Here is a 6,061-nt window from a genome sequence, read left to right as displayed (position 1 = left end):
GCCAGAAAATTCTATATTTGCCCAGCTTAGTCATTTATTCATGAGTTAAATCTCAATTCGTGAGCCGCGAATCAAATCTACCTGAGTTAAATGTCCACCAACTTCTGTAATTAAATTTATTTATTTATTTCTATAATTTTTTGGGACCAAACACCACCATACATGATTATTTTTTAAATAAAATTTAAGTGAAGTGTGCTCAATTGTTTTAATTCCATTTTTTGAAAAAACCTTCCGAAGATGCGGCCTCTCGTTAGAACCTAATTAAACAAAAGGAAAAATAAAACACAACGTAGGATTTCTTTTCTCATTATTTTTGTCTCGTATTTTTCCGCAAAAATTTCATCCGAGGGAATGCGACAACCAACAATACACCAAATGAGGGAGGAAAGTTTCATCGAGGAAAAGTCAAGGAGTTCGAAACGTTTCAATACTATAGTTACAATTGTTTCACAAATTATGTTGTTTGGCTACTAGATTTTAAAGTTGTACTTTAATAATTACATGTTTCAATAAAATATAAATCGGACGTACTTCTGTATATAAACAAAATAGTACCTATATTCATATAACATTTTTTTCTTAAAATGTCTTCCCGAACACGATGTCAAATTTTTTTACACCTATTATAAATCACCCTGTATAATTAATTGTCTAAAATAAAAATAATTTACATTGTTTTTTTTTCAAAGGGTGTTGATTGTAGTCTTTTAATAAACTGTTTCAAGGTTTGATCGTCTGATTTACGGAAGGGAATATTTGCGGAAACAAGAGCATTGCTAAAATCCATGAAGAAATCCTAATAATTCTTGCCAGCAGATGGTTACAAAAATGGTGTTAAACATTGGGCACCACTGAAAACATAAGAAGTATACTTGGTAACACAAGTATGAGGGCACAAGTGAAAAAATTCTTCCAGGGCTTGATAATAATAATTGATAACTAGGGCCCGGATTTTAGGCAAAATGGACTATTTTTATTGTTTAAGGCACATGTATGAAACTTGTCTATAAATGATTTCTGGCTTAATTAGAGTAATTAGAGCCATATTTGATTCTGCCTATTCGGCCTAAAATGCCCTTTAAATACCTATTTTACCTTTTAACTGCCTGAACATGCCTAAAATGACCAAAAATCAATTTCATTTTTGCGGTTTTTTCCCAATTTTCGAATTCTGGGAAGTTTACGGTATTGAAAATGTAAAAGTGGTACCTCAATAAAATTTACAATGCTTTATGATTTTAAAATTTAAGGAGATGTAATTACTGAAATGTACAAAGTGCAGTACAATACAGGAATTACTTTTTCGCTTTTACGGTTGGGACCATGATGTCAGCGGTAAATACTCCGACAATACCTCAGTACCACAAACCATTAGACTGGACTGGCATAAATTACAGAGTTTATCTGTTTGCCTCTGTTCGAAGGGGTGCAGGTATACGCGGTCTAATGTTTTCTGATACTTAGGTATTGTTAGAAGCTTTAACGTTTATAAAATGGTCCTTGCCATAAAAACGAAAATTAAAATCCCGAAGTGAAACAATAAGAGAAACCTTAAGGGTGTCATTTTCTAAAAATTTAAGAAATATAAAATTAACCATCTCCTCTGAAATTTGGTGGGAGACGTAAATATAAGCATTACAAATTTGTCATTTCTCGTTTACTTTATCTCCGTGCAGTGGTCGTGTTTCTTGTGAACCTGTTTAAAGTGAACATAATGCCGAAACAAAAAATTAGTTTACGCGAAAAAATATTACAGTGGACAAGCAAGAAAGATTTATATGAAATAAAATCAACCCGAGAAATGTTTTGTAAAGCTTGTGGTAAACTGGTAAGTTAAGCATAATTAAAAATATGTCATTTTATATTTTTTACTTATTTGAAAATTTTATTTTTTGTAGTTTATATGCGAAAAAAAATGTCACTTGCAACAGCATGAGCAAACGGCCATCCATAAAGAGAATGTTATGACACCGCTTCGGCAAACGTTGCTGACACAGAACTTGGAGGAATCGGCAAATAGTACATTCAATATGGAACTTTGTAACGTCTTTTTAGCTGCCAATATACCATGGCACAAACTACAAAATCCTGCGTTTCAGAATTTTCTGACAAAATATTGTGGTAGAAAAATTCCGGATGAGTCTACTTTACGGAAAAATTATTTACCAAAATGCTACAAAGATGTATGAACATACTATCTTTTAATATTTAATTTAAAATTATTTTCACTTTTAGACTATTGACCGCATTCGGAATGAGCTGGATCCTTTTAACATATGGGTTTCAGTTGACGAAACAACAGATGCACTTGGGCGATATGTGGCGAATTGTCTGGTTGGGAAACTTTCAGAAGATGAACCTGGAAAATCTTATCTTTTGGCGTCTAAACAATTAGAAAGAACAAATCATGAGACAATAGCTAGATTCGTAAATCAATCTTTAGGTAAGGGTTTTTCACTTTTTTAAATTTATTTTGATTTAAAATTTCTATGCGTAGAAATCTTGTGGAGTACCAGAGTTGTTGCTGAAAAGTTTCTTTTGTTTGTAACGGATGGAGCACCATATATGATAAAATCTGGTAGACACCTTAAGGTGTTTTATCCAAAAATTGTGCATGTCACATGCTTAGCGCATGCTTTAAATCTAGTGGCTGAAAAAATTCGCTATCAATATGAAGATGTGGATAATTTAATTTCGAACGTGAAAAAAATTTTCGTTAAGGCACCTTTGAGAGTTGAAATGTACAAAGAAAAACTAAAAGAAATGCCACTGCCTCCACAGCCAATTTTAACACGATGGGGAACATGGCTTCAGGCTGCTATGTTTTACAGCGAACACTTTGATTCCATTAAAGAAGTAAGTATATAAAAGATAAGCAGAACAGAAACAGAACAAGATTACAATATCACAAGTATAAGTAACAACATAAGTAATGCCACCTGCTCTACGTAACTACGAATGCTACAATCGCTGGCTGGGCTAAACTAAAATGGCGGGTAAAGTGCCGCTGGAAAATGGTGGAAAAAATGGACGCACGTGAGTCGGACGATGGCTACTAATTTGTGAAACTAACTAATTTCCTGAAAATTGCATCTTCCGGGAGAAACTTAGGGGATAAGGCTTAAAATTAACAACTGGATGCTTCTCGAGAGAAACAGAATGCAACAAAATAACATCTACAAACATACCTTCTACAACACAGTCTTGGCACAAGAAAAAAAACAACGAACACGGGTTAATTTACCCCGTGTGGATTGAAACGTCTAATTCTTCAAGGAGACACAAAATATCTACACGGGACGATAGTGGGATTAATTTACTGTTCAGATCATGGTTTAAAAAAATGATTTACTCTCCACACGTTAGGTTCTTTTAGAAAACTCCAAACACAACTAACAACCTTTACTACCCACGCCCGCGAGCGGCCGCTTCACCCCCGATCTCCTTCCGCTCTCCTCAGGCTTGCTAATCCCGTCCCTCAGTTCCTAGCGTATCCAGTAGTAGTTTTGTTTTTGGCGCGCTATTGTGGCGGTACCGGGGATTTGAATATAAACTGTGTCACTACAAAGTGCACCTCAGGATTGGGTGACAATTAAGGTGGACGTCAGAGGTCGACGTTGATCCATATGATCCGATATTTCTTTTATTTAAACTTGTGTTGACGACTTTAGGAATTAGCATTGGCGTGTGCATGGGAAGGTATGATATTAAGTTTGATCTTATGTTACTCATTACAACAACACTAAATTTTCTGGAGTCAACAAGTACCTGTCGTTTTAAGATGTTCTTGAACTTTGAAAGTGAACTCTGAAAATCGCAACTAGTGACAGGAATACATTTAACGACTTGGTCATCTTCATCTAAAGTAAATATCCGTGAAGTTGTTAGAGCTTTAATTTTAAATTCAATTTGAATATTTTACTAAACAAACATCATCATACACGGCAAGTTTATTTATTGTGTGATTAAATAATTTAAGTACTCTACTGAAGACATTTCCCTATGTTATAATTTGGTAATAATTGTGGATCTCTGTCTAAAATTTACTTCTAAGTAATTTAGTCTACCTCCAATTTCGCACCATTTTACAAATCGTTTCACACTGAGCGTCATCTTTTAAATTTTGAACCGTGTCTTTAACAACCTTATCGACTATTTACTAGTTGTGGAGGAGTTTACTATTTGTCTGCATAAGATAATAGAGCTTCAGTCCACGCAGCATCCATTTACCAGGTGTGGAGGAAGTGCAAAATGGGGATTTCCTTGTATACATTTATTCTAAAAAAAGTCTATAAAGGTGGTGGTGAAACTGTTCATTAAAGCCAGAGATATTGTTGAGGGTGGACAACATCCTGAGTTAAGCTGTGTGGTTGTGAGGCTTGGATGGTTCCATCTCCTCACGTCATTCATGGGTTGTATCGGCGCAATAATGGCAGGGAGCGGCTTGAAGGCGCTACTTATGTCTATTTGTGCAGATCACAGCGTGGACAAAATGTACAAACTGTACGAGCATTTATTTTGACTAGCCTAATACTGGCTGGCATTATTTTGGATGAGGTGGAAAGAACCGAAACTGAGAATAAGCCACGTAAGAGTGAGAAGTTTCCTATTTTGTTTGCAAAGGAAAATGAGATTTACCAAAGCCTGCATTGTATAAATTGGAAGACAATGGTCACACATCAAAGTTGTTGGTCCAATATTTTCGCATGTCTACTCTCGTAAAACTATTCATTCAGGCAGAGCGTGCGGATGATTCGAACCTTCACCTGTATATTGTCCACAAAATACTTTCATTCAGCTGGTCACTATTCCTACGCAGAGAGTTCCCACAGATACAGTGGGCGCACAGAGTTCACTTAGGCCTCAAATTGTAGTCAATTTAATGTACTTTAAAAAAGGTAAGTTCAACTTTTTCTATGAGACTCATAACGTAGGAGATATTGAGCAAAATCTGAAAATAGTGCGAAAATTTCGCTGTTAACATATGTTAACAACATATTAAAAAATCACAACTACATGACCTTTTGCAAGGTTGGACCCTTTTTTATATCTATATTGACTGGAGTACATGTGCATGTGTATTAAGAAAAAAAATTAGTTACGCGAAAATGAACTCCAGTAAGATCATGTTCAGCAATATGGCAGAACTCCTCATTGTACTTATCGAACTCTAACAATGATCTCTTTTTTAGGCACCCTTAATGAAAATATTAGTATATTGAATAATTATAGAAAAACAAATGTGCAAGGTTTACTAATGCTATGTACCGTAAGAGCAAAAAAAAATGCCATCAAGGATAGCTATGACATAGCCCATAATGCACTTGTGCACTGTAAGTTGCAGGAAAAAAATGCAATAATGCATGACGCATGTCTTTATCAGAGACACAGCACTTTCTTTTTCATAGCTATCCTTGATGGGATTTCTTTTTACTCTTACGGTATAACATAGGTAGTAATGGAAAACTGGATAGACTCCAGTCCTTGGTGAAGCGACATTAGGTGGGGATGTGCAGCAACGCTATTTCATGTGGTTCGACCAGGTCCATTTATTAGTAAATAAGAGTGGTTGCTATTGGTTGGATATTTGGACCACGCAAGTTTCCCCCACCAAATATCCCTTCAGCCACCAGAACTCTACATCTGTTTTCTATCCATAATTTTTTAATCAAATTAAATCAATATTGTTCAAATTTGAATGTCGGAACAATCATGTTATATTTCTGACAGGAATATAAAATTGAATCAGTTTATCCAACATGATAAAAATAAATCATAGCCACCCCTAATCCACATTCATCGTGAATCGATTATAAATGTATCTATTTGAAAAAATTGGGATGGAGTCGAGTCGAAGACCCGGCCTAGTAACTTACCCGACATCAATTTAAACCAATCTGAATTGACCCGAGATACCTACCTTGTCCGTGTTAACCCACATAAGTCGTCTTCTAATTCCCGCAAATAGTAAATATCATTTCCAACATAAAGACACATGCCCTTTCAACTGGTAATGTCAAATTTCCATGTCACCTCATTATTTTTTCGAACAACCCCC

At 35.3% G+C, this 6,061-nt stretch overlaps 1 long non-coding RNA gene across 1 annotated transcript; it reads left to right on the top strand.

The window, feature by feature from the left end:
• Positions 1 to 720: 720 nt before the first annotated feature.
• LOC138128982 (uncharacterized) lies at positions 721 to 4,783 on the top strand. Its single transcript, XR_011158987.1, has 3 exons — positions 721 to 2,186; positions 2,239 to 2,446; positions 2,501 to 4,783. It is a non-coding gene; the product is annotated as an uncharacterized lncRNA (long non-coding RNA).
• The last annotated feature ends 1,278 nt before the right edge of the window (positions 4,784 to 6,061 follow it).

The sequence above is a fragment of the Tenebrio molitor genome, chromosome 4 (genome assembly GCF_963966145.1).
Source record: "Tenebrio molitor chromosome 4, icTenMoli1.1, whole genome shotgun sequence".
Taxonomy (NCBI): Eukaryota; Metazoa; Arthropoda; class Insecta; order Coleoptera; family Tenebrionidae; genus Tenebrio; species Tenebrio molitor.
Note: the sequence above shows the minus strand (reverse complement) of the source record. Positions and strands in the feature narration are given on the sequence as shown.